This window comes from Mchenga conophoros, linkage group LG22 (genome assembly GCF_057382185.1).
Source record: "Mchenga conophoros isolate Kocher_MC1m ecotype Shallow Benthic linkage group LG22, M_conophoros_male_GT1.1, whole genome shotgun sequence".
Classification (NCBI taxonomy): domain Eukaryota; kingdom Metazoa; phylum Chordata; class Actinopteri; order Cichliformes; family Cichlidae; genus Mchenga; species Mchenga conophoros.
In genome coordinates this window covers 26,862,447-26,889,962 of record NC_140546.1, presented here as the reverse complement: position 1 = coordinate 26,889,962, position 27,516 = coordinate 26,862,447, and the positions used below count along the sequence as shown (strand labels likewise).

Below are 27,516 nucleotides of genomic sequence, written 5' to 3'. Positions count from 1 at the left end.
AATGAGCTCGAGTGACTCATGAAGACTCTCTGACGTTGATTCTTTTTTCTTAAGCCTCACAGGAGACAAACTCTCCTACCAGCATTGTGCTGTCAAGCTGAAGAACTTGCTCACTACTGATGAAAAAAATGGTGATGGAGATGGTTCTTCAGCTAACAGGAAGCACTGCAGCCCTACGTCCATGATGAGCTTTTTACTCTGTGGTGGACAACACGTGGCACAGGTGTATCCTGATATATGCACTTCTGCCATGACTTTCTTTGGGTGTCTGCCTGGAGACTTTAATGCTCATAGTCAATACGCTTTAGATTTTCACATAAACCGATGAGCAAAAACATGTTGAAAAGTCAACTAAATAAGTTTCACGATGATGTAAAAGATGTTTCACGTCTTTTCAGATCATTTAAGGGGCCAATACATCTAAACTGTCTAAAGTTTATGCAAATAAATGATCTTGCAACACATACTGAGACATATATAGATGATATAAATGTCTTTTTTACAGTATTGTCCAAAAATCCTGCAACACACCTCATTGCTTTATATTTTGCTTGGGAACAAAAAGGAGAAATGGGTGCAAACATACATGGAAATACAGTATACAAGACAAAAATGACAGCCACTCTTCCACTGAGACCTTTCTGGTGAGGCCTTGGTGAGCAGATGACAAACTGAAGGACCAGATACATCTCTCAGATCCTTTGTCAGGTCTTTGCTTTTTTTCCCTTCTTGTTTCTTACAGACACGACTTTCTGACACTGTTCATTGTTCTCATCCATTGAGTTATGACCCCTTTTTTTGCTTGAATGAAATAGGTCAGTGTTAAATGACCTATTTCCTCACCCCCCCCCCCCCCCAAAAAAAAAAACCAAAAACATTTTTCTAAAATTGGTCAGATAGAAAGATGAAGCTAATTGCTAAAAACTGCTGCTCAAGCCCTGTTTAAAAAATATACTAGAAAGTCTGGCTAGTGTACTTCTGTTACTGGTCCCAAGCCCAGATCAATGGAACAGCTGCACCAGGAAAGGCAGCTGGGAATTGTAAAACCAGTATCAAACAGCAGATCTATTTAATGTGGCTGTCTCGTGGGAAATAATGAAGGGGCTGAAAGTGCCTCGTGTATACTGTTAAGATGTATTTTAGCTCTACAATAAAGAGAAAATTTACCAGAAATTATTTTATTTTTGAAATTAGGTTGAGCTCAAGCCAGCGTTAATGTGATTATGGTGTTAACATCATTGTAACGAGATTAACGCTGACAGCACTAATATGCACACACACACACACACACACACACACACACACACACACACACACATATAGATATAGATATATAGATATTTTAACCTTTCAACCAATTTCAGACATAAACTGACGACTTTTATACGTCATGACTGACCGAGCAGACGGAGCCCAGAAAACAACCTCTGTAGATGTCTAATGCTTGGTGGCAACATTTTTTGGGGCCTGCTAACCTTCATATCTGGTATGACTATGCAATACTATATATGATGTTATAAATGTGTGAATGTATTGTGAAAGAGAAGGTGTGCAAGCTGCCAGCTCTTGAGTGTGTTTAAGTAATGATGGAGAATATTTGCAAATGTGAAAGTAGAAGAAAGAAGAAGACCTTCTCAGGCAGAACCACACAACAGGAAGACCCCCTGTGTACTTGTTAGAGGTTCAACTCTGGTTTACATTTAGGCATGCAGAGGTGTGAGGAGTACAGCTTTGGTGTATCTTTACTGGACTGACTCACAAAGATCCTTTCCTATCAATAATGTACAAAACATTAAAGGTTTGAAAATGTGCAGAAAGACAGCGCTGTTATTTGCTGCTCTCTTTGCTATGCTAGAAGATGGTATTATTAGCTACTACAATGCTAGCATGCTACTTAAGATGAAAGAAATGATCACACAGATAGCTGTGCTGCGTAGACCTCCACCAGAAATGAGTGAGGCAAGTTTTTTTTTTATAGTTACCTCAAATGTCAAATGCTATTTTGACATCTTCCATCTGATTGGCCAAGTCAAAGTTTGGCTCACATTTCTAGGGTTTCGCTTCAACGTTTGCTTTAACCTCTTCAATGCTTGGGGCACCTGTAACAGATACAATGCGTGCAGTCCCATTTTTTTAAGGTTGCCAATTCTGTCACATTGGTCACCTACAATACCAGTAAGGTAAGGTCTATTTTTAATACCGACACAACAACACATTGCAAAACTGTCATCAAGGTTCAAGTGGTCTACATAAGTTACACATCACAAAAACAAGTTAACAGCGTCAATATTATTAGCCCCCTGAAAAATGGATCTTTTTATTGAGCCATAGCACAAACCACTGCTGTGTAGTGATGTGCTTTAATTTTGTGATGCTCAAAACTTTTAAAAGTTAAAAGCAAGGGTTATCTTCCAATTTACACACAGTACAAAACTTCAGCACGGGTTTGAGCTGTCACTTGAGAAAGCATCATGTCAGAAACAAAATAAATCAGTTTAGACTTGAGAAAAAGAATAATTGATGCTTACAAAGCAGGATATGGATATAAGAAAGTTATCTAAGTATTTCCAAGTGTCAAGAACTGGAGTGAAAATATCATCAAGAAATCAAACAGAGCCACGCTGTGGAGAACGCGCCTGGCAGAGAAAGGAACTGGAAGGTTTAATAGACCCAGAAAAGAAAACTAGTTGGAGATGTGCCTAAAAACCTCAGAACAACTGCCAAGACAGTATAAAAACAACCTAACCAAGTCAGTTGTCTCAAAGAAGCGAATCACTGGAACTCTACACAAGAATGGACTGTGAGGTTGCAGAACAAGGAAAGCCCCACTTTTACAGAAGAGACACCTTCAAGTCAGACTGAAGTATGCTAAAGACAACCTGGGGAATGATTATGCAATACTGGAATACACTTGAAGTCCGTCGTTTGATCAGATGACTTCAGAGCCACAGAGTGCTGCTTATGTTTGGAGAAAGAAGCCGGGCAACCCAAAGAATACCATCCCCACAGTGAAACACGGTGGTGGGAGTATTATGTTGTGGGGACGCTTCAGAGTTTCTGAAAAGGGAATCTCGTGGAAAGAAGGATATGTGAAGATTTCCAAAGGAAACATCAAGCAATCCGCAGCAAAACTGGTTCAGGGTCATTACTTTGTCTTCCAACATGATGAACCATAATATACATCGCTTTTCCAACACCAAAGAGAAAATTATTGATGGGCCTGCACAAAGTCCATGACTTGAATCATTAAAAATCTGCAGGATGAACTGAAGACTAAGGTCAATTCCAGAAGACCATCTTATCTGGAGGAGCTTGAGATATTCACCAAAGACGAATGGGCTGGGATTTTGAGACTTGTTAAAAACTACAACAAACAACTGCAGGACGTTATCCAGCTAAAAGGATGCACAACTGACTGTTAGCATCAGGGCAGCTAATAATTCTGACCCCGGTAGTTTCAGTTTATTTGTGACATTATTTTCCTTCTGTGTGAAAAAACCCCAGGATGTTTGGAACAGGTGTGTTAAAAATTACTTGTTCTGTTTAACAGGTCTTGGAAAATCCATGGGGAGGCTAATAATTATGTCCTCATCTGTACATACTAGGACTTAAAATTGTTTCATGATTTTCAAAAGGGCTGCCAAATGTTCATGACCAGTCCAGGGTGTACTTCACCACTCGCTGGCATAGACTTCAGTTCCCCTGTGACCCTGAATTGGATAAGCAGAAGAAAATGGATGGATGGATGGATGGGTGGGCTTTCAAAAGGGGTGAATAAACTCATTATGAAGCACTTTTAAGTCTCTGTATGCGAGTGTAAGCTTCTCATTCTCAGAGAACAAGTGTCCTTATATGACCCATGAGGCTTTTAACTGCAGCCATGGTCAGAACATCAATAATGGCCACTGGTCAAGTCAGATTTCCTCACATAACCTGACTGTAAGAGGGCAGCAGGTCATTGTAGCCTCACTCTGCATCGCAGCATCACGCCTTTAAATTTTTGTACAGAAAAAACAGAATAAAACAAACAAAAAAAAGGGGGATGCCACAAGCACTGATCTGGGTACAAGACCACCAGATAATAGGCATTCTCTCCACTCTCACACACACACCCACAAGGACAAGCACACTGAGTGACAATTTAGCCACGGCTCATTTAACCTACAGGCTGTGACCCCGAAGTAAGGTTCCCTACTGGGAGTTTTCACCAGGCCAAATTCTTGCTGAAGGACGAGAGCACAGAGGAAAGTGACGACGCACACAGTCAACCACATACTTCGTAGGCGTTCTAGCGAAAGAGGTGCCCATGATGCTCAAAGTTTCATAAATAGGAGCTCATTTTGTTCACACTTATGTACACTTCGGCCTAGCTGTAAATAAATACACCCTCGTGCTCCCGCTACCCATAACCACAAATAATGCGAATTTCCTTCCCTTTCTGCAACGTGGCAGCGAGTGATGCTCAGCAGTCACCCACACAGTTTGCAAAAAATACCCCCGATGCACATCCCTGCTCATCGCGGTGCATTTTCTCACCGTGCGGACAGAATAAGTCACTCTGCCACTAGAACAATGTCAAACACAATGCAACTCTGCACTCTCTGTGTCTCACACACACTCACACAGCAGTGCCCCCTCCTCTTGTTGCCAGCAGGCTAGTGGGAGATGTTAGTCAAAGGGGGAGGGGGTGTTGTGAGGATATGCTGAGTGTGAGTGTGGTGGGGGTCTTTGTGAGCGACAGAGGTAGGAGGAGAAGGACAGAGGGAGGGGGACATAGCGTTCTATTTCTCATAGACCAGCAGCTGCTGTCTATAGTGGAGAGAGAGAGAGAGAGAGAGAGAGAGGAAGAGGGAGGGCTGTGTGGCGTGAGGCAGTGCGTGTGCTCAGTGTTTAGGTGAATCCACAACCCTCTGGCTCACGAGGATAAAGGATCCACACAGAAAACAAGAGAGAGAGAGAGAGAGGGAGAGAAAAGCAGCGCGGGGACTTTGTCTTCTTCTTCCTCTTCTGGCATCCTCTGTGCTCTTTCTCCTCGCTTCATTTTCCCGCAAGCCGACAGCGGCTGTTTTTGCTTCTTTTTTCCCTCCCATCCTTCCCTTTTGTTCTCTGCATCCATCTCCGTTTCACCTCGGTCCAGCAGAGGAGGCAGGAAGAGCATAGTCAGAGGCATCATCCTCCCTCCTGCACGCCGAGCCGGTAAGCTGAGCTCTTTTTTTTTTTCCCCTCTCCCTTCGTTTCACCTCTCACCAACGTTCTGTCCACTCAGCACAGGAAGGGGATCGGATAGTCCCACCCTTCACCTTAAAGAGAGGCTGGAGAAGGAGGATGGAGGAGGCATGTGGGTCAGGTTTTGGAGTGAGGCTGGTGGGTGACTTGGGTGGTTAGTTTTAGCAGGGTAGATGGACCGGATGGGAAAGACTAGCCTGGGTCAGAACCCCCCTGTGGAGTAAGGCGGGAGGAAGGGAGCATGTGGGGCTGGTCAACTGGGACTTGTCCTCTTTCACTGCAGTGCTTAGCCAGAGCGCCACAGTCACTGCCACAGTCATATACACATCTCTACACACACACACACACACACACACACACACCATCAGGGATCTGCTCTGCATGTTGGAAACCATCAGGAGAGCTCATGTGTGCAAATTTCCTGTGAAGGTTGGTGGCTCGGTCATAGGACATATGTGACCTAGAACCATTGCAGCACATGCATTGTATATTACACTGAAACTGTGGGAACAATGTGGATAAATTGCATGCCAGGCATGGCCTCTCGCACATTGAGATCCATTCACCGCACACGCGTTATATCATCTAATTGTCGACGCGTACAAAAGGCGCCTGGCTTTATGCAGCGAGATGAGGTGTTTGAGGTTCAAGCTCAGGCCGGTCATTTCTGCAAACAGACCTGCTAAAAACAATAGCCTCAGAATTGCAACGCTGATCAGAAGGGGTGGGTGCATGCGACTGGAGTGGATAACAGGGAGGAGGGAAGGAAAGGATGGATGGAGGGGAAAAAAACTGAATGGAAAGATGAATGAATGAGGGCTAAGGATGTTTGGACTTTTCAAATGTAGGAAAACAACTGGTGAATGAGAAAGGTGTGCATTTGGAGCAGAAAGAGTGAAGCTACCATGTGACTCTGCAGGTCTTCTTTTTGTGTGTGTGTGTGTGTGTGTGGGAGGGAGGGGTGATGTGTGGATGGACAGATGCATTTGAAGCAAGGTAGAAAGAGAAAGCATGTGTGTAAGAGTGGACTGAGATGAAAGGTGTGTAATTCCAAGTATGAGGCTGAATCCATGCCTGCTGCAGCCGCTAGGAATGTGGTTATGATTATGATAATGAATGACTCACTGTAATTTAAGTTTGCATGCATAAATTGGTTTGCATACCAATGTATGTATACCAATCATACAAATGACACACATGAATGCGTATGTGTGCGTGGCCAGTGTTCTATAATATATCTATATGTAGGACTTTATTATACTGTACAGGTGCATGCATACATATTTGAAAGTATGACATGTACAATATGTGATGTATTTATTAACAATTATTATATTTATCACTGTAGCACATGTAGTGACTGAGGTAAAACTGTATAAACAAATATATTTAACTAAAACATGTCTTTAACATTAGACAAAAACTGCTCAATGCGAATCAGTTTATTTATATCTATATATAAAGCATACCAATGTGTTAATCAAATTGTGTGTGTGTGTGTGTGTGTGTGTGTGTGTTTGCGTGCATGCAGGATTTTTCAGTCTGAGGTGGAATGGTGGCTGCTATGGTATTTACTCCGCTGTTGCTAGGACACTCCCTTTGAACATTTTAACGGAGCCTTTTCATTGGCTCGCCACGATGATGCAAGAATCCCTCACCCCAAATCTTTCCTGAGCGCCCATAGAAACATGCCCGTTTGCATTTCCCCCTGCTCTCCTCTCGCTCCTTCTCTGTCACTCTTTTGTCTCTCCCCCCCCCCCCCCCCCCCACTTTCCCCCATATCTCTCCCCCATTCTCTCCCATATCTTTTTCTCTTTGTCTTCTTCTCTCTTCTTCATTATTGCTTAATTTATTAATTCCTTGCTCTCAGTAAGTCACTCCTCCCATCAGTCTTCATCAGCTTGCCACTTTCTGACACTTCCTTCTCTCTCATCCAGTCAAAATGCTCGCTGCAAAATGGTGTTGACAGTGTGCGGTGGTGGCTTCCAGCGCTGCACGATCACTCTCTCCTGCTGTCTTGCGGAGGATTAGCACTGTGTGTGTGTGTGTGTGTCTCACACTGTCCTGTTTCGTCTGTCCATGCGAGGTGAGGCATCATCAGGCTGTTTTCCATGTGTCAGGATTATTAGCCTCAACAAGGCAGAAGACAGGAATAGGGGCTTGGGTGTCACGGCGGAGGAGGTTCTCGTAATAGACATCACCTTATCTATTTTTGTCCTTTCTCCTCCACAATATGTGCAGTTATTGGTGTTCACCTTATCACTGCAATAACCTCAGGTTCACAGCCATACATTATTTCCTGTCATGTATTTCACTGTGGAGTCATGCAACCTTAACAGCACCAGTCTGTTGGTTAGCACATGTTAAGGGAGTGGGGGTAGAAGATTAGGTTATTTAAGGTTAGGAGGAAGGAAAAAGGGGAAAGTATGAGTAATTGTAGTCTTGTTTTCCGATCTTCTCACTTTTGTAAAGTGTGAACAGAGTTTCTGCCTGAAAGAGTGTTTCGTCAAAACATTTTTGCACAGAATAGTGGCTAGTTAGCTAGTAGTAGCCTAGCCTAAAACAAGTGAAAGTCAGGGAAGTTAGTGATTACATCTCAAACATGCACTCTCTTATTTTGTAAGGTGTCTTCACACAAACATTTGTTTTATTTGTAGCTGTAAACTCAATGCTAGTACTAGCTAGTTAGCTAGCAAGCTTCCCAGAGACCAAGAAGCTCTCATAATAAATCGTCCAAGGGAGCAGTATTAAAAAGGTTTTGTGCAGTGTTGATAGTTTTTTACTTCATAACAACTGTACTGGCTGAAACTGGAGGCTCACCACTCTGATTGACAGGTTTATGACATAGGCTACTATAGCATATAATTAAAATAGCTTAACTGGACCTTGCTGCTGTCTATGTGTGTTGGAGCCTTTTTAATGAAATTATCCAACAAATGATAAGGTCTGCAATGAAGTACACATTCATACCCAAATTTCGCACTAAAATCCCTAGTTTAGTCACCGTGTTTGTCAGAATATACTTCTGCTTTGGAAAAGCTAACATGGTGGCAGTCAAAATGCTAATGTTGGGGCTTATAAATGCCATTGACATCTGGCTGCGTCTATCTTCTGGCTGACATCTTCTGTATGTTTGTGGCATTGTTGGAGTTTGTGCATATTAGTGTTGTCTTCAGTGTAGTATTAGTTGTGGCTGCAAAATGCAGCAGCTAGCATTTCAGTGACAGTCAAACTCTGAAACTGTCACTTCCAATAAGTGGACCAGTTGACATATTCAGTTTGACTACAGGACTCTGTTGAACTTCATGCAGTATGAAAGGAAGTACATGATATACATATTGTACTACATGTAAGTTTATTAAGAGAGCTATCCAAATCAAGTCACTGTGAATTTTCTGCTCATCCTCTCATGATGCTTTGAAATGGTTCTTGTCGAAGCCCAAATTGAAGCCCAGAATTAAACACTTGCCCCACCAGTGCCTTTGGAAAGCAAAACAGTGTTTTAAAAGTATATTTTGGCTTTTTGTTTTAAAGCATAGCCTTTTACGATGTCAAACAAACACGTGAAAGTACAACCATTCTCAGTCAATCCTTTTACTAAAGTACACCATCATCCATATGTTTGCCCATGTGGCCACACAAGCTTTCTCAAAATGTGTGACAGCCCACACTTTATCTCACCACTTCTAATCTATTTGACTTCCCTGCCCATCTGTCCAACAGCAACATCTGTCACTTCAACATCTGTCACTTGAGCTCTCACGCTTGCATTTGAGGTCTTCTTTTGTTATCATTTGAGTTCAGAGGTCAGATTGGTGTCATAGACAGAGCTGAAATAATTGAGGAATTTGAGATTTGAGCTGTCTCTAGCCGCTAATCTTGTAGTATTTAATCCAGTATTGTCAGGAATTATGGATTACTTCCTGCGAGCAGAGATGATCCTGTTAAAGGGGCATTGGGTGGAGGAACAGAGGGTGTGGGACGAGAGGTGTAGGCGTAGGATGCTGGAGGGCAGTATGAAAGAAGAGCGTTTACTAAATCCAGTATTAGTCAGAAAACTCTTGTGAGATAAAAGACAAAATGTAAATACCACCATTATTAATTCAGTCTTAAAGTCTTAGGACTCTTAAGTAGCTTGACAAACTGGAACATATGCATAGTTTCCTTTCTTGCTGAGAGTAATTTGTAAAGATAGACAACACTTTTATGTTTGTAGAGTAAAGTCAGATTCAGGGTCTTGGTCTGGATTCACGCTTAAGACAGGGATTATGTGAATTTAAACAATACAGAGGCTGCACTTTGACACCGTCCTACAAAAAAGTCAGCATAGATTATGCTTAGGTTGAATTCGTCCAAAAGTGCGCACGAACAGGAAAGAGAGCCACAGCAAACATCACCACAAAGAGAAACAAGTGAAAAAAACAAACCAACCCCAAAGCCCATCAAAGATTTAAAAAAGCACAGACGAGAAATACAAACAGTGGCTGCTGTGGGCAGTTATAAATGTTTTCAACACTCTACTGCAAAGAAGTTTTTTGTCTATCATGATTTCTAGATTCTCTGTGGCTAAGCTAGTAGACCACCAACAGCACAAACATCAACACAAGCAGCCGTTGGGCCTGCAAAGGTCCATGTAGCACCTACAGACTATCAAGACACAATAGCTTTGTATTAACAATGAAAACTAGTGGAAACACTAACATGTGTGCCCACATATAACAAAAACTCCTTACCACTCTCTCTTAAGGTTTCGAATGAATACGCCAACAAATTAGTTGATTTCATTCGTATTGGTAGTTCTCAGTCATATTCTGCAAAGTCATTTCCAGAACAGGAAAAAAGATACAGTTTGGGTTTTGAAATCAAAATCAACTCCAAAGCATCAGCAAACTATTGCTTATTTTTCCGATAACGTTCATATTCAATAAACTTAGTCTCGCTCCATATATTGCTCATGGTCGTCCATGTAAACCAACAAGACTAAAAAAAACGTGTCCTCAAAGGACTTGCTAAAGACTTGCTAACAAGATAAGAAATTTTGTTAGTTAAATGAAATCAACGCGTTCAACTTGTTTTAGAGTAATTCAGGTGTTCTTCAGGAATTTTCTCACGACATTTTGAAACGAACAGGAGAAATTATAAGAACTTTAAGGCCCATTAGAGGGTAAAAAATCTCGACTAACAAGTTATCAAAAGGGCTAATGTAACACGTCCTGAATTCATCCACTAAATCAGTAAAAAACTAGATTCAAGAGCCAGTGAGATTTAATTCTTTGTGACTAGGGAGCCGGGATCTGATAGGTCATCGATATTGCTTTATTCTCAATGCTTGATTGCACTTCTGAAAACTGCTGCGAAGTCTTATTAAACTCTGTTATCATCCTTGTTATGGGTGTTCTGCTGAAACTCTTTGAAATTTGTGCTGTTAAATCCGGGAAGACACAGAGACGAGCCACAGTGAATCCTCTCCAGCTTCTAACTTCGACATGACTTGGCTTGTCAAACTCGTTTTCTTCTGTGGTAGCGAAAGATGATGTAATCAGATTACTTTAGTTACGCTCACCTTGGGTTTACAATAAGACCGTGGTCTGTTGTCTGTTGATGAGAACAGTGAGCCTCCACTAACACCAACGAAAAGTCCAATTGCTCACCCTCTGGTCATATTTAAGGTCAATAAATGAAAGGTGAAATCAATTTATGCTGGTGGGAGGCTAAAGAGAGCAGAGCGAGGGGAGAGGAAGCAATACTGTGTTGCAATTAGTGTGTAAAAAGTGAAAGACAAGTTATCTACTCTGCAATGGCTCTAACTTCCTTTATAAGGTCTGCTATAAGGCTGTATCCTAATGTTTGGTTCGAGGCTAAAGGTAAATATACTTACTGTGGAGTGGAACACTTTCCCTGTGAGAGAAGAATGACTCAGTGATTGTGTATTTACTTTAGCAGCCATTATGCGCAGCGTAATCGAGCATGTCTTTGATCGTTGCTTAAACCTCATCCCTTCGTTTACTCTTTCTTAATTGTTAGCATGTAGCCTACAGCTAGAAAGCAAATGGTTCTACTTCCAAAACCAAAAGACCTTTTCAGTACCAAACTACATTGTTGTGTAAGGGTACACGTTATGGTAAAAAGCATTTACTTACAGTTTGGAAATCCTTAGTGAAACTACATTGGAATTTAGGCTAACTTTAGGAGCTCTTTCCTGGGAAGGTTTACACTTCAGCAATGAGACAAGACACCATTACATTGCCACATCCGGCAATTACTTTTGTCAAAGACTTACAGTTTATAGCATAAACATAAAAATAATATAATTTAAAAAAACACAACAACATTAAAACTTGCCCAATATTGCACCAGTTTACCTTGTACTGCCAAAACAACTTTAGATCCATCTAGGCATGGATGTGGGGCCTCGGGGATGTACTAGGATGTAGGCAGCTGGACCTGAAGGTGGTACTGGAATTTGGAGGTCCGGTGAGTGTCCTGGATTCTCTATTGTGTTCCTCAGGCCATAGGACAGTGTTTGCATTGTGGTGTAGAGCATTCGAAAGGCTGTGCCATGACAGGGTTAATGGGTGGAGTTTGACCTAGTCCCAACAAAGCTTTTAATTCAGCTGCACTCAAGGTTCAAACCCCGATGGGAGAGTTTGGACTTCGTTAGTTTTTTCCAGAAAAAAGAAAGCATTTCCAAACCATGATTAACATTCTGAAAACTTTAACCCAACACATGACCTATCCCTAAACCGAGTACTACTGTTTCATAAAACCAGTAAAAACTGAAGATGAAGAAGAAAAAAAAATCCAGCTAAGCCTGGAAATTCACTTCCAAGGCATGATAAAATTTTGATTAGCAGGCAGCATGAACTAAGCTGGCTGTGACTACTTTTGGTTATGTACAGCATATTTCTGTTTCTTTTAATGCAGTCTTCACTCAGTTGATGATACTGTGTAGCCTCTGTTATCACTGTAAAGCTGGACAGGTGGGCAACAGTAACTATGGCAGATCTTAGTAAATGTCACTGCTGCTTGTGTGTGTGTGTGTGTGTGTGTCCTTCCATGGGCAAACTAAGATGCTGGCAGCCATACTTTTATACTGTGTTTGATCAGGCTTGCCAGATTGTACACAGAAACTCCCCCCCCCCCCCCCCCCCCCGCCCCTCCGCCAATATGCACATAGACACTGAGATATCCTCACTAATTAGTTTAGCAAGGATTTGTACGACTGTATATATCACTCTTTTTTAATACATCAAACAGCACTGAAAGAAGCTTTTAAGTCCAAAATAAATCACCGGACAGAAATAAACCAGGAAAACAGCCAAGAGCTCAAACTTTCACACCAGGGATCCACCAACATGTCCCAAATGTGCTCTCTTTTTTGTCTGTTCTTATCCTCTTCCATCAGTTTCTCCTTTTTTCCATTCTTTGTGTCAGCTTGAGCCCATACCTCAGACTGCAGCCAGTCTCCTACATTTAAGAGCCTCTGCCCCTCCCAGTGGGACGGGGAATGGTGAAACACCCACCGCATCCTCTGCCATGTGAGACACACTGCAGCACGGTGTGCACAGCAGAGGTGTCAAGGTCTGCTGGCAGACTTTGATGCTAAATATAGATTGGCTCTGTGTACATAAAGGTCAAATTGGGGTTAGAGGTCACCTTGTTCATTTATTCTCTGTGGCCATGTTCCAATGGAGTGAGACACATAATATCTCCCAATTCCAAGCATCACTATTACTGTCAGTTTACCATCAGCACGAGCTCTGGCCTCTTCTCACTCTCCTTCTTGGTCTCTGCATTATGCAGTCTGACATCAAGGTGCATTCATGTTAGCTGTTTTTTTAGCAATAAGTGATGCATTTGCTACACTAATGTCATTTTCAGTTAACAGAGAATTTATATTTATAGAGAATTTATATCCAGATTTAAAGCCTGCTTAGGGGCTCTGTGTCATTTAGGTTGGAGTTTAAGGAGCTTTTATTTGTAAAGTTTCACTTTCAGGTATGTGCACTGCTCCTTCCATCCGCTTCATGTTGCCTTCATTTGCCATTTGGAGCAATTTTTCTTTTACTATTTTTATGCACTTGCACAGGAGGATGACGTTTCCATTTTTAGGCACCTCTAATGGGCTCAGTCGCTTTTGCAAACGCAGCACAACTGCCAGTAGACACCAGATCTGCTGGAATCTGCTTTGCTGTTTTGTGCTAAGGAAAAATTGGGCAAGATGTGCATCCGTGGAAATCACTTACCCGGAACTCAACATCAAAGATGGCGCTGAACTCTTCTCTAATTTCCTCTACTTAAGCAAACAGCAAAAATTGTGCAATCAGAAGCATTTTTATCAGGCATGCAGACTTCATGAAATTTACTGTACTGTCAATTTCTCAGTATTTATTTGTCAATAGGGCATCCTTCTGCCCATGCCATAGCTTCTGTTTGATGAAGGTGAATAAGACAATAGATACTGCTTATATACTGGAGCTGGATCACAACTACAGAGTTTGGAGTTTGAGGCTCAAGATAAGGAAGAGTTTTGGTGCTCGAGTGCTACTTGAAAACAATTATTGTTAAAGAACAGAACAGTGGCTAGTGGGTGCAGGCAAAGAGGGAAGTGGACTAAAATATACAGCCAGACGTGGAATGAGTGGAATGAAAGAGTGAAGGAGAGTTGAAGGGGAGGGGAGTATCACAAGACAGCGAGACTCCAGGGACTTGACTTCAAACTGCCTTTACGTACCGTTTTATAGTAGTCCTCGTCCTTGTGACATTCACTCTCTGTGTTTTACACACACTGTGTCTCTCGCTGCCTCTCTCACTTAAATCCCCTGACTTGACTACACAAGTCAACAATGATAAAGAAATTATACAAAAACAAATTAAATATTTAAAAAGAGATTAAGTTATTTAAGGTATTAAGTGGAGAAGATAGTGACAGAATTTTTTTGTGTTAAAAAAGGAAGCTCTGTTAAAAGCTTTGACCAAATCACATTTACGCCCATAAGCAAAGACAGTTTTTGTTTGGCAGGATTTTTGTCTATAGCCAGTCTTGAGCATCAGTATTATGGGATATTTCATTTTAATATTAAACACAAAATCTCTGTGTGTTTGTTTCTTTGTCTACAAACTCCTGCTTGACCACCAGGAGTCCAGTAAACAAACTTTGCACACAGATAGAGCTTAGGCCCCTGAAGGTTCTCATCTACATCACGCATTAGGATGTCAATATGCTGCCTAGCAACCACCTAGTAACAGGCTAAAATAACCCATTTTTAGCATATAAAGAACATCTACTGCTTGTAGTTTTTCATTTTTGTCAGTGAGGCTTAGTATTGTCAGTTTGCCAACTGCACAAACAGGCCTAACAATGGTTGGGTACATTTTTAGAGTCATATTAGAATATTGTATTGATGACTTACAAAAACAGGTTGAAGCATGTGATGATCTCCTTTTTAACTACATTTTAAAACCATGCTCATCTTCTACCCATGCTTCCTTACTGGTCAAAACAATTTTCAAATACAGTCATATTTTAGCACCTGTGAAGCTGAAATTTTTAATCTAGTTATAACAATGCAATTACGATAAAGCACGCCTCATTTGGTCCAGATAGGGTGGACAGAGGTCAGCTGAACAGGTAAAACAAAGCATTCGACTGGTTCTTACAACCAAAATTTTAGGTCCATAAGATACATTATTACTCAGTGTAATTAAAGTCCATCCTGACTGATGTAGATGATGTTGATTCAGCCAAATGCACGCTCACTGCATGTGGAGGCATCTGCTCTAATGCTCACGCTGTTCACGTCTATCCTTGCAGTTATCGTCACATGTAAAAACACAAACATACACACTCTCCTCTGACCTATATAAAACACAGTGCAAGCAGTCCATCAAGAACAAAGAGCGCCAGCATGCACGCACGCATATTCTGTCTGTCTTTGTTTACAGGTAGTGGGTGGTGGGGAGTTCTAGAAAAGGGGGTTCAATGGGGGAGGGGGACCACAATAACTAACTACCACACACACACACACACACACACACACACACACACACACACACACACACACACACGAGCCCCCCTGCGAGTGCATGTAGAACCCTAAAAGCCTATCCTGTTCTCTTTGATGGCAGCTAATTGGCATCCCGCAACACAAATACAGATAACAAGAGCTCGCAGATACATTCCTTTATGTCCTCTGACAGCCGAAGCACAGAGACAAAACCGCTATTAAAACTGATATATAAAGCTGTAATTTTTCCAGATCTGCTTTGCCAAGTTTGAAAATGCCCCGGAGCCAAGTCATGGTATTCAAATATTAATGACCACATTAAATATAAGGCATATATTAATCTGTGCTGAGAAAGAAAAGAGAAAGAAACTACAGAGGAGAACTCAATTTAATTCCCAAGATTTTCCCATGTTCAACGCTTCAGCAAAACGAGCTGCCGCAGCAAAGGCAAATACACATCAGGTGTTTTTTTTATCCACCTCTGAACAAATAAGCTATGAAATCCCCCAGTCGCTGCCCCACTTCTTTATTTCACTTGAGAAAAGATCACACTGAAGGATGTTCCACTGTAGAAACGGATTCAAGTGCAACTTAAACGAGCCGCACATCTGCCTGCCTGCCATTTTTTTCTGCCTCTCATTATATCCTCTTTTCTTTGTCAGCAGCGCAGACTCACAATGCTCATTTGCAATCGGCCTTTCACGAGGCACCGTGCTCTCCTCCGGACTGGTGTGTGTGAAAGAGAGCGAGAGAAGGGGGAGGGGTAGCGGTGGAGAATCGTAACCTCCTCCTTTGATTTCCATCCCTCCTTTGCACTCCATCTTTTGCTCTCACACTCAGCCTCTCTCTTCTTTTCATTCTCCATCCCACCTCACTTCAAGGAGGGACAGCGGTATCTATTATTGTATATGAATGTGGATGGGGAGGGCCTGAGGCAAATTGGCTGTAACATTCCTTCAGTGGTCAATCTTTGGTGATGGTCTGGCCTTGTCTGATGCTGCTACCTCCCATTCTGCTCCTGGAAAAGTCTCTTTGTCTCCTCTCGTGTCCTCACACACTGCTTGGGCTCTCAGCAGGGTTCAGCGGCCATAGCCAGAGCTGTACCTGTTTCTCTCCAAACCTTAACTTTGAAGCGTTAATAGATCTTTAAAGCTTCATCTAAACACGCTGCCTGACTGTTAAACACACACCTCACTTGTGCACTTGAATGCAAAGTGTTTCCTTACTGAGGCGTGTAAGTTATTTTGAAAGAATTCACACACACAACATCAACTATTCAGCCATTTTTGCCCTTCCTTCCTGCTTGTAGGTGCATGACGGGTTTCTGTGGGCTGTATGAGAAGTTGACATGCCACGCAGTGGTCAAAGTTCAACCAATCTGACAGTGTGAGGAGCTCCCAGAGCACTTCAACATACAAGAGCTCCACGAGGATGATGCAAGCCCAGCATCACTCTGGTTGTCTCAGTAAAATAGCTAGCGGTATTTTTTTGACAGGCTTTTTGGATTCTTGGAGAAAACAGGCGTTTTACTGAGAAAGATAATCTCCATGAAGTGACGCCACTTTTGATCTTCAAAGCTTGAATGCAATCAGCACTGAGACTAACGAACTACTTGAGCGTCATCGTCGCTAAGCTGCTGTGCTCACTGTCACGGTGTTTAATATCGCTTGCGGTCATGTTTAGCCACTTGTTAGCAAACTCCTTTCTGGGACACATAACACCTTTGAAATTTACAGGTCAATTATTTACCTACATATTTAATGTTGTAGTGCAAAGCTTAAAAAAGTCACAGGTTTGAGGTCTTCTCTTTCTAGATGAAGAGAACTGGAAGTACAAAATGCCAAATTTCTTGGTTTTAGGATTTTGAGACACATGCTCCGTTACTTTTTGCGCGAGATCGAAATTAGCAGCCATGATCATAGAGACTACTTACAATTAATGTTAGTATAAAAAAAACAGATGTATCCTGTGATACCACACTTATCTGCATCTGGCAAGAAAGGACAAACGAGAAAGTGAACAAGTCAAAATTGCAGGTGGTGAGAAGTGAATGATTGGCTGCATAAAAAAGAAGGTTGCAGAAAAAGTGGAATCTGTGAATCTTCTAATCTGTGTCTTCTCCTGCCCCACCTATAATCCTCTAGTCTGAGTCTCTACATATCAGCTGTCAGGTTGCTGAAAAAAGCAGCTAGAGTGCATTTAAACACTGTCCCCTCCAGCTGGCTCGTCTAACAGTGTCTGCCATCTGGAGACGGCAGAGTAGTCTGATATTTGATTAACATGACACTGATTCACGATGAGGCTCATGAAGGGCAAAAAGACGAGTATTCATTGATTTGTTTTGACCGTTTCCAAATGAGGACGGAATGATTAGCACTTCATAAAAATTTGTTCCCAAATTGTGTTAAACAGAAACACAAATTTTTCAAATAGCTTTTCCTAACCTCATTTTTTGGGGGATGCTTACATTATTTTACTTTGAACATAGAAACGAAATTATTTCACAAAAACCAAAATCTACCAGGGTCAAAATTATTAGCTTATTGCTAATATACAGTTGTGTATCCTTTTTGCTGGATAACATCCTGCAGTTGTTTGTTGTAGTTTTTATTTGTAGTCTCACAAATGTTTCCTGAGCAATCCCAGCCCAGTCTTCTTTGGTGAATCTCTCAGGCTCCTCCAGATGTGCTGGTCTTCTGGCATGACCTTGGTCTTCAGTTCACCCCACAGATTTTTAATGATTCAAGTCAGGGACTTTGTGCAGGCCAGTCCAGAACATTTACTTTAATCTTCTGCAGGTAGCTCTTCACCAATAGCATGTTTTGGGTCATTATCGTGCTGGAAGGCAAAGTGACGACCCAGAACCAGTTTTCCTGCTGACAGCTTGAGGATTTCTTTTAAAATCTTCACGTCCTTTTTTCTTTATGATTCCTTCCACTTTGTCGAGATTTCCAGTTACAGAAATCCTAAAGCGTTTCATTGTAGGGATGCTGCTCTTTAGCTTGTACACCTCTCCCTTCTTTCTCTAAACTTAAGCAGCACCTCCCTGGCAAAAAAAAAAAAAAGCTTTATGAGCATCAACAGTTCTCAATTTTAAACTAATTTATGTTGTTTTTGCCGTGATGCTTTCTCAAGCTTCAGCCCAAACCCTTGCTGAAGTTTTTATACTGTGTGTAAATAGTAGATAACGCTCAGTTTGACCTTGATTTCACGAGCTTTGAGCATTACAAAGTTAAAGCACATCATTGCACAGTGCTGGTTCATGCTATTGCTCAATAAAAAGGTCTGTTTTTTCAGGTGGCTAATTATAATGACCCTGGTAGTTTTTGTTTCTGTGTCCAAATATAAACAAGTTATGCTTTCTAAAGAAAACTAGTACGATTAGAAAACAAATGTGGCCAATAATTTTGTCCTCTGTATATATATTAACACTGTAATAACACAGATCAGATTTGTGTAAGTAAATTCATCCATAAAGTTAATCATATGAATTATTTGCTCAAATCTTGAAACAGTTTTACGAAATTTTGTGCGTGACATGCTAGATAGCATCCTCATCTTACTGAGTCCCTGAGACCATTTTTCCTTCATTTTTACTCATCTGTATAAAAAAATAAACTAAATGTATTTACTTAAATGTTAATCAAGCACATTAGTCATGAGGACCATTTTTACGCCTCCTGTAACACTGCAGTATTACTCACTTAGTGGTGATTGGATTTTGAAATGAAAAGTTGTGCACTATAAAGGTGGATGCATCTTAAACCCTCGAGCTGTAAATATAAACATGTATGCTGGAAGTAGAGATGAAAACTGAAGTTTGTGCATGGTGAGAAAGCAAACAAGTGGCATGTAGCTTTAATGGAAAAGTGGACCATTTGATTAGCAATTAGCAGATTTAAAAAAATAGTTCTCCATCAAAGTGTGTACTTGAGGCCCTCAAGCAGGGGTAAAATTAGATATCTATTCTTGTCTGGTAAAGGCTCAAATAGTTACAGCTGCAACAAAAAGGGCTCGTGTGAGAGCTCCACAGTTAGGAGCAAGAATAAAGTTCACAATAAGTCTGCAAACTTAAACTGCGCTTGTTAAGTGGATAAATGTGTAAAGGCTACTCACTGAGTTTTCTGTCTGCACCGAGCTGCAAACTCACCAGATGTGACTTTGCATATTAAATTCTTCTACAGTAAAGACGACAGTTTAATACAGATGAACACTAAACACTGCCACAACACATTTAATCTGTGGTTTTTACATATAGCGCCTGTGGATTGGGCTTTAGTCTCTTGGGTTTAGTCTCCTTTGAAAGGCTTGACCTTTGCCCTTTCACTGACAGAATAAACATTAGACTCCTGAATTAGTCCATGACTCCCCGATAAGGTAGAAGACGCGATTCCATGATTGCACAGCACTTTAACACTGCTACAGGAAAGTAAATGCTTTGGTGTCCCCTCGTGCTCCAGATATTGAGCGAAGTCCATCTATCCATCCCACCTCATTGATAACACCAAACTGTGCGTTGCCATGAGAATAAGAGGCTGTGTTTCCCTGGCAACTATTCTGCAAATATCCTGCCTTCCTCCTGTCTGCACTCTCCCCTGATTCAATTCAATTCAATTTTATTTATATAGCTCCAAATCACAATGACAGTCACCTCAAGGCGCTTTATATTGTACAGTAGATTGTACAATAATAGATACAGAGGAAAACCCAACAACCATGTGACCCCCTATGAGCAAGCACTTTGGTGACAGTGGGAAGGAAAAACTCCCTTTTAACAGGAAGAAACCTCCGGCAGAACCAGGGTCAGGGAGGGGCGGGGCCATCTGCTGCGACCGGTTGGGGTGAGAGAAGGAAGACAGGATAAAAGACATGCTGTGGAAGAGAGACAGAGGTTAATAACAGATATGATTCAATGCAGCGAGGTCTATTAACACATAGTGAGTGAGAAAGGTGACTGGAAAGGAAAAACTCAATGCATCATGGGAATCCCCCGGCAGCCTACATCTATTGCAGCATAACTAAGGGAGGATTCAGGGTCACCTGGTCCAGCCCTAACTATATGCTTTAGCAAAAAGGAAAGTTTTAAGCCTAATCTTGAAAGTAGAGATAGTGTCTGTCTCCTGAATCCAAACTGGAAGCTGGTTCCACAGAAGAGGGGCCTGAAAACTGAAGGCTCTCCCTCCCATTCTACTTTTAAATACTCTAGAAACAACAAGTAGGCCTGCAGAGCGAGAGCGAAGTGCTCTAATAGGGTGATATGGTACTACAAGGTCATTAAGATAAGATGGGGCCTGATTATTTAAGACCTTGTATGTGAGGAGCAGGATTTTGAATTAAATTCTGGATTTAACAGGAAGCCAATGAAGGGAAGCCAAAACAGGAGAAATATGCTCTCTCTTTCTATTCCCTGTCAGTACTCTTGCTGCAGCATTTTGGATTAGCTGAAGGCTTTTCAGTGAGTTTTTTGGACATCCTGATAATAATGAATTACAGTCGTCCAGCCTGGAAGTAATAAATGCATGAACTAGTTTTTCAGCGTCACTCTGAGACAGGATATTTCTAACTTTAGAGATGTTGCGCAAATGGAAGAACGCATTCTTACATATTTGTTTAATATGTGCGTTGAAGGACATGTCCTGGCCAAAAATGACTCCAAGGTTCCTCACAGCGTTACTGGAGGCCAAGGTAATGCCATCCAGAGTAAGAATCTGGTTAGATACCATATTTCTAGGCTTTTCAGGGCCGAGTACAATAACCTCAGTTTTATCTGAATTAAGAAGCAGAAAGTTAGCGGCCATCCAGGTCTTTATGTCTTTAAGACATTCCTGCAGTTTAACTAATTGGTGTGTGTTATCTGGCTTCATGGACAGATAGAGCTGGGTGTCATCTGCATAGCAGTGAAAATGTATGCTATGTCTTCTAATGATGCTGCCTAAGGGAAGCATGTATAATGTAAACAGAATTGGTCCTAGCACCGAACCCTGTAGAACTCCATAATTAACCTCAGTGTGTGAAGAGGACTCTCCATTTACATGCACAAACTGGAGTCTGTTAGATAGATATGATACAAACCACGGCAGCGCAGTACCTGTAATACCTACAGCATGTTCTAATCGCTCTAATAGAATATCATAGTCAACAGTATCGAACGCTGCACTGAGGTCTAGCAGGACAAGCACAGAGACGAGTCCACTGTCAGAGGCCATAAGAAGATCATTTGTAACCTTCACTAAAGCTGTTTCTGTGCTGTGATGAGCTCTGAAACCTGACTGAAACTCTTCAAATAAGCTATTCCTCTGGAGATGATCTGTTAGCTGTTTGACAACTACTCTTTCAAGGATTTTTGATATGAAAGGAAGGTTGGAGATTGGCCTATAATTAGCTAAGACTGCTGGGTCTAGAGATGGCTTTTTAAGTAAAGGTTTAACTACAGCCAGCTTGAAGGCCTGTGGTACAAATCTCTGATGAGATTCGATGATGCAATGGCAGCAGCAGCAGTGTTAATAGTTACACCAGTCAGCGGGTAAGAGTGCTGGAGGTGTGCAAGACGCTCAGTCAGTAAGATGAGCTTAACAAGCTTAAATGAAGACATAAAAATGGAAAGAAGAAAGCAAGAAGCACCATTCACGGGCTCCCAGACTGAACAGATTGTTAAGCGTCTGTATTTTAAATGGTATTACTCCATCAAAACCACCCTGGGACATAGAAAACGTCTATAATCCACAACTGTGTGTGGATTACAGCTGCTTTTAGTGTATGGTCTAAATATGTGAATCAAATATATATAATGCTGTGCAGTTGCTTATGGTAAAAAGAATTGTTACCCGACTCTGCAGATGCTCATTAAGGCAGCTGGAGTAGATTGTCTACCAGTCAGAAGGCTGGTGGTTTGACTCCTCCATGTCTGAATATCCTGAACCCCAAGTTGCCCCTGATGCATCTATTGGAGTGTGAATGTTAGATTAGGTGCTTATGTAACAGAGGTGAAGGTAATTTTTGCACAAGTGTTACTAAAGGAGGGAAACCCTCCTCAAAAACGGACGGTGCAGTGGAGCAGCCAAGGGAATGCACTGAATTAAAGACTGTATAATTAAAATATAATTTATTATATTTAAACAGTTAAAAATGTAAAATGAATTAAAACAACCCTGGCCAGGGAACAACACAATAAACATTAATAAAACACAACCTTAAAAACCCAGTGGCGTCTGCCACGGTATAAAAGTCACTCAAAATTAAAATTCCAGGCAAGCAGTGTGCAAGGGGGAAACCCGGCGGCGTCCTCGCCTTCCTGTCCGTGTTCTCCACTCGGGCCGAGCTCTTAACTCTGCCCGCCGCTTCCTTGTAACACGCCAATCGGCACCGGCCTGTCTCGCCGCGGAAGGTAGAGCACTGTCTCACCGCCTATAGTTCCCCGCAACAGCGTGATCTGGCCTCCAGTTACTCCAGCAGCCGGAGCGCTCTCTCCGATCCCTGCTCGCTGGCGTCGTCTCCTCGTTCACAGCCCACGCCAACCTTTACCAGCCCTCTGGGCTTGCAGGTGCCACCGCCTGACACCATTCACTCCACCACTGTTGCCTGTCTCTCAAGCCTCCCCTCAAGCCTCCTTCTCTGTGGTCTGCCAGGCCCTCTTATTGACCTCTGGGACCTCCCAGGTGTGATCAGGTTCATAATCAGGTAGGGGCGGAGTCTTTCCAGGACAAGTCACCAATAAATACCATAAAAACATGCAATAAAACTCATAAAAATAAACCAGTGTACAATATTAAAACATTAAAAAGGTAAAACACAGCAAAACATGCATAGTAAAAACCCCTAGATAACTTGTCCCTTTTCCACCCCGTGACACAAAAAGCACCTGTATGAATATGTGTTTGGGTAAAAATCTAGTAAAAAGTGCTGTGAGTGCTCAGTTAATGTAGAAAAGAAATATACAAGGCCAGCTATTTATTCTGCCTTAGCCTGCCAACAGCAGTATGCTCTGCAAGCCATTTTGCAACCCACCCCTAACCGAGCTCCATGTTAATGCTTTATCTGACTCACTCAGGCAGTTTAAATAAATACAGATTAAATTAACAATCTTCTTTGACTGTCGTGGTCTTGACTGACCTGTTTTCAGTTTCTGGTCAAACCAAGGTAGCCTTCATCAGTTAAAAACAACTAGATACAAAGTTACTGGCTATCTAAAGAAACAAGCATGGTTAAGATAAAGAACAGAGCTGAAGGAGAGTGAGTGTGTGGCGAAAAATCTGTTATTTGTAGGTTTAAACAAAGGCTTGAACATTTTTTGGATGACGTCACATGTTCAGTCTGGCCAATTATAATCATATCACAGTCATATTTGTTCCTAATTTGTTGCCGTTACCAACTCTTAACATCTTGATATCCAAATAAACAACACACTACATTCCTGTTTTTCCCCACATTGTCTCCACATGTAGTTGAAATTTACGCCGACTCCCCTCCCTCTGCTTTTTTCTTCTTCTTGTTACCCTCCTTAATCTGTTTCTCTGTCTTTGTCAGGTTGTGGGTGCTGATGCTGTAACCACTGTTTGGAGCTGACAAGCCCTGGTTGATGCAGTGAAGTGTTCCAGTGGGATAAACACAAGCAAAGGTAGGAATGCAAGCAGATAACTCGGAGAAAGAAAAACAGAAGCATACAAAACACCATTCGGGGAAAGAGGAGAGGCAGATTTTCTGAATAAAGATTGGTGAAGATGAGAGCTGAACGAGTGCAGTCGCTGCATCCGTTGCATACAGTACAGCTGCTAAAGGGTTTGATTCACAGACCACTGAATACTCAGTTAGTGACAGAAAGATTGTGGTTAGAGACAGAGAGGGAGAAAGACAGAATAGAAAGGGAATGCGGATGGTATTATTGGTGAGTTAATAGAGGTTAGGCTTGGCAGTGCCATTCCTGTGCTCACTAAATCCACACTGATGAAGCTCCTGGGCTGTAACAGGAGGAATCTTTCAGTGAGAGCTGAAAGGAGGCTGGGAGGCTTAGCGCTGACGCTTGGCTTCCAGTCTGGACCAGATTTGCTTTTCAGGCCCATGTGGGAGCCGGGCTGCGTCTTTATTAAGGCTCGAGGAGCCCCTCGCTTTGGTGTCTCTTGCCGGACTACAGATGAGAGCTGTGTGTGCTGTGCGGTTGCATAAGAGAGGCACTTTCATCCACTCAAACGCCGGCAGACTGCAAACACTGTGCGTGTGAGAGGAGCTGCAACCGGTGGCCACCAAAGACACACTTCCTAATTCCACAGAGTGCTGCGTCTCAGCGCCCAGAGAGTCCATCTGTGATGCATCCAGTGGCTTCGTGGAAAGTTTTAATAGCAAACGTGTGTTTGCGCTACCCTATCACCATTTCCATTCTGCCACTTGGATTTGTTTGCGCCCGAGGGCCACCAGTGAGGCCGAATGGCACCTTGACAGAGATGTGCTGCGACAAGACAAGGCCAAAGAAGCCGGGAGAGTGCTGCTGAGTGGTGAAATAGGGAAGTGAAGCAGAAAGGAGAGCTGAAGGGGATATTTTTGAGGAACCCATTCTGACGTCAGAAACAAAAAAAGAGAGAAGAGACTTTTCTCTATTTGAGTAGAAATGATATAAACGCACACACAAAAAAAGAGAGAGAGAGACATCTTATGTTCTGTAGACTCACAAGCTTACAACAGCAAAAACAAAACAAAAAAAAGCCCATAGAGCAAATAGAAAAGGAAAAAAAACCCACAGGCCTTTAAATAGGTGTCTAAAAAAAAGAGAAGTGTGAAGTGGACAGACTGAGGGAGAAAGAGCGAGAGCAGAAGTTTACATCAGTCTCTAAGACAAGCCGAGAGTGGAAACTGGTGGAAACCATCGTGGGACTCCCGTTGTCACTCTGGGATTTACATACAGGAGGCGAGGACGTGCGAGAAGAAGCTGAGGACCAAAGACAAACGAAAAGGCCACACACTCATAGGAAAGCAGGGTAAGAGGAGAGAGGCTGGCTTTAAAGCTTAATGAATCGCGTTTACCATCCGTGCCACAAAATAAAGACCAATCTCATGAGTAGTAACAAGTGAAGCATCGGATCGCTGTTGTGAGCGATTGACCCGGTGTGCGAGTGAGCTGGATGCTGTTTTTTTTTTTTTTTTCCTTTTTTCTTCTTCATCTTCAGCTGAGAAGATATTACCAGGCCAACAGTATCCTGGCAACCATCAGCCCAGCTCTGCTCTCGGCACGGACCACATGCTGCTCCAGACTCAGTGTGTGTTAATGTGTGCGTGTGTGGCTGTTGTGAGGCTGACACGCACCAACACTTCAGAGAAATCTTTCTTTGCTTTATGCGAGGTTGTGACGTGGATCTCAGCTTGATTTCGCCTTTGTAGTCACCTTGTCAGGCCGAAGATGAGGATCGGTTATTCATATATTCACGGTGTCGGCTCAGTTTGCATCTCTCGGAGCAGGTGGTGGAAAAGTCAGGTCGGAGACGAGGTGCGTTTTGGGCCAACGCTCACAGGTTACAGCCGTGACTCAGCACACAGCCGCGTTTAAGCAATTTACCTGCAGATGGAGCAGACACAGAGTACGGCAGGTAACTGCAGTCCTCGTGTGAAACTGTCTCAGCGACCGGACAGTGTAACCCCATCCCTTCCTCTGTGCTGCAGTGCAACACCCGTTCTTGCTGAGTAACAGGGAAAAGACTGTTGATACATTTAATTTATTTTCTGCAAGATGGCATCTAGAGAACATGCAAATGCCGGCTGTAGCTTATTCTTGAAGCCGGAAACTGATAGACCTCAGCTGTGAGCTAACACAGCACATGCACAAACACAAAGGGCACGGCAGAGGAAGTGAAACTTGGCAGCCGCTTACCTTCTGCTACCAAAGCGAGCAAGAAGCAGGAAGACGATTAAAGGCGACCTGTTATGCTCATTTCCAGCTCCATGCTTTTACTGTAAGAGCAGATGCATGAGTTAAAAATAATCGTTATTTAACTTATATTGGTTATGAGGACAGATGTCTTGTGATTGGATGCCCCTCCCAGTTAAGGTTTGAACTGGGAGGGGCATCCAATGCACATCAATACGTGCCATTGCCAAAAGGTTTGTGGTTCCTCCCAGCACAGTCTCAATCAGACCTGATCTGACCAAACAATCATGAGGGTGGCTCCTGAAGCCAGGTTTGCATTTGCCATAGAATACCAGGATTAGCAGGTCCATCACTGGCGCTCTGTGATTTTCACAGATGAGTGCAGGTTCACCCTGAGCACATGAAATAGACATGAAAGGAAGTGGAGAAGCTGTGGAGAACATAATGCTGCCTTTAACATCATTCAGCATGACCGATTAAGTGGTGGGTCAGTGATGGTCTGGGAAAGCATATCCATGGAGGAACACACAGACCTCTACAGGTTAGGCACTCCCATTAGGTATCAGGATGAAACCCTTACTCCCATTCCCAGACTTTATGCTGGTGCAATGGGTGGTGAATGACAATCTCCAACTTCATGTGGCACGAGTATGGAGGCAGTTCTTGGAGAATGAAGGACCTGACACCACTGACTGCCCCCCTTGCTGTTATAGGCAAAATAGAGTAATCTGCTCTATAATTTACTTGGATAATTTACTTTGATTTTCAGGGTGTCTTTGAATTCAGCTCTCTGTAAGATGATCATTTTCATTTCCATCAAACAATGTGGGATGCTTTCATGCCTAACACACTACAGAGTCAACATCAGCATAGAAACATCTGATGTGTTTTTTAAGTGTTCACTTAATTTTCTTGAGCGGTGTATATACAAAAATAAGGAGCTTCCTTAACGGCATAACAGGTCCCCTTTAAGGAGGATGACTTTTTTTGGTGTCTTTTGCTCTAAACTTCCTGTTTAAGCAGTTTTAACATTTTAAAAATCTTCTTGTTCCACAGTATGAAATGTTTTGTGCACGTGTTACTGAAGCTGTGTGTGATTCAGTCAGAGGTAAATCATCAGCATCATTTCAGACACAGAAATAAAATTCAGCTGGCACATCTGATATTTTCATTGAGATGTGGACAACTTAATGCATATGTACTTACTAGTAGTTTGGAGCATAGACGCTCCTGTTAGTGTGATAAGTGGCAGAAAAAGAGCCTCACCAGTTGCCAAATTGATCTTAAATGGGCCAGACCAGTAAAGCCGTTAAACACCTTGAAATTATTATTTTTTAATTCTATGAAATCATTCTGAAAACCTCTGTATTTCATGGAGAAATAAGCTGAAAAGCCCGAGACTTTATAACGTACCTGTCTGACCACAAATTTTAT

General features: G+C 42.2%; 1 protein-coding gene across 5 annotated transcripts in view; it reads left to right on the top strand.

Annotated features, from left to right (window-relative positions):
- The first annotated feature begins 4,765 nt into the window (after positions 1 to 4,765).
- fam49al (family with sequence similarity 49 member A, like) overlaps positions 4,766 to 27,516 on the top strand; it is a 48,265-nt gene continuing 25,514 nt past the window's right edge. For 2 of the 5 annotated variants that reach the window (XM_085263482.1, XM_085263481.1), the window contains exons 1-2: positions 4,766 to 5,196; positions 23,757 to 23,847. The gene's annotated coding sequence lies outside the window, so the exon portion shown is untranslated. Of the gene's footprint in view, positions 5,197 to 23,756; positions 23,848 to 23,873; positions 25,199 to 27,516 lie in introns of those variants that run through there. The other 3 variants (XM_085263483.1, XM_085263486.1, XM_085263485.1) reach the window with 2 other exon arrangements.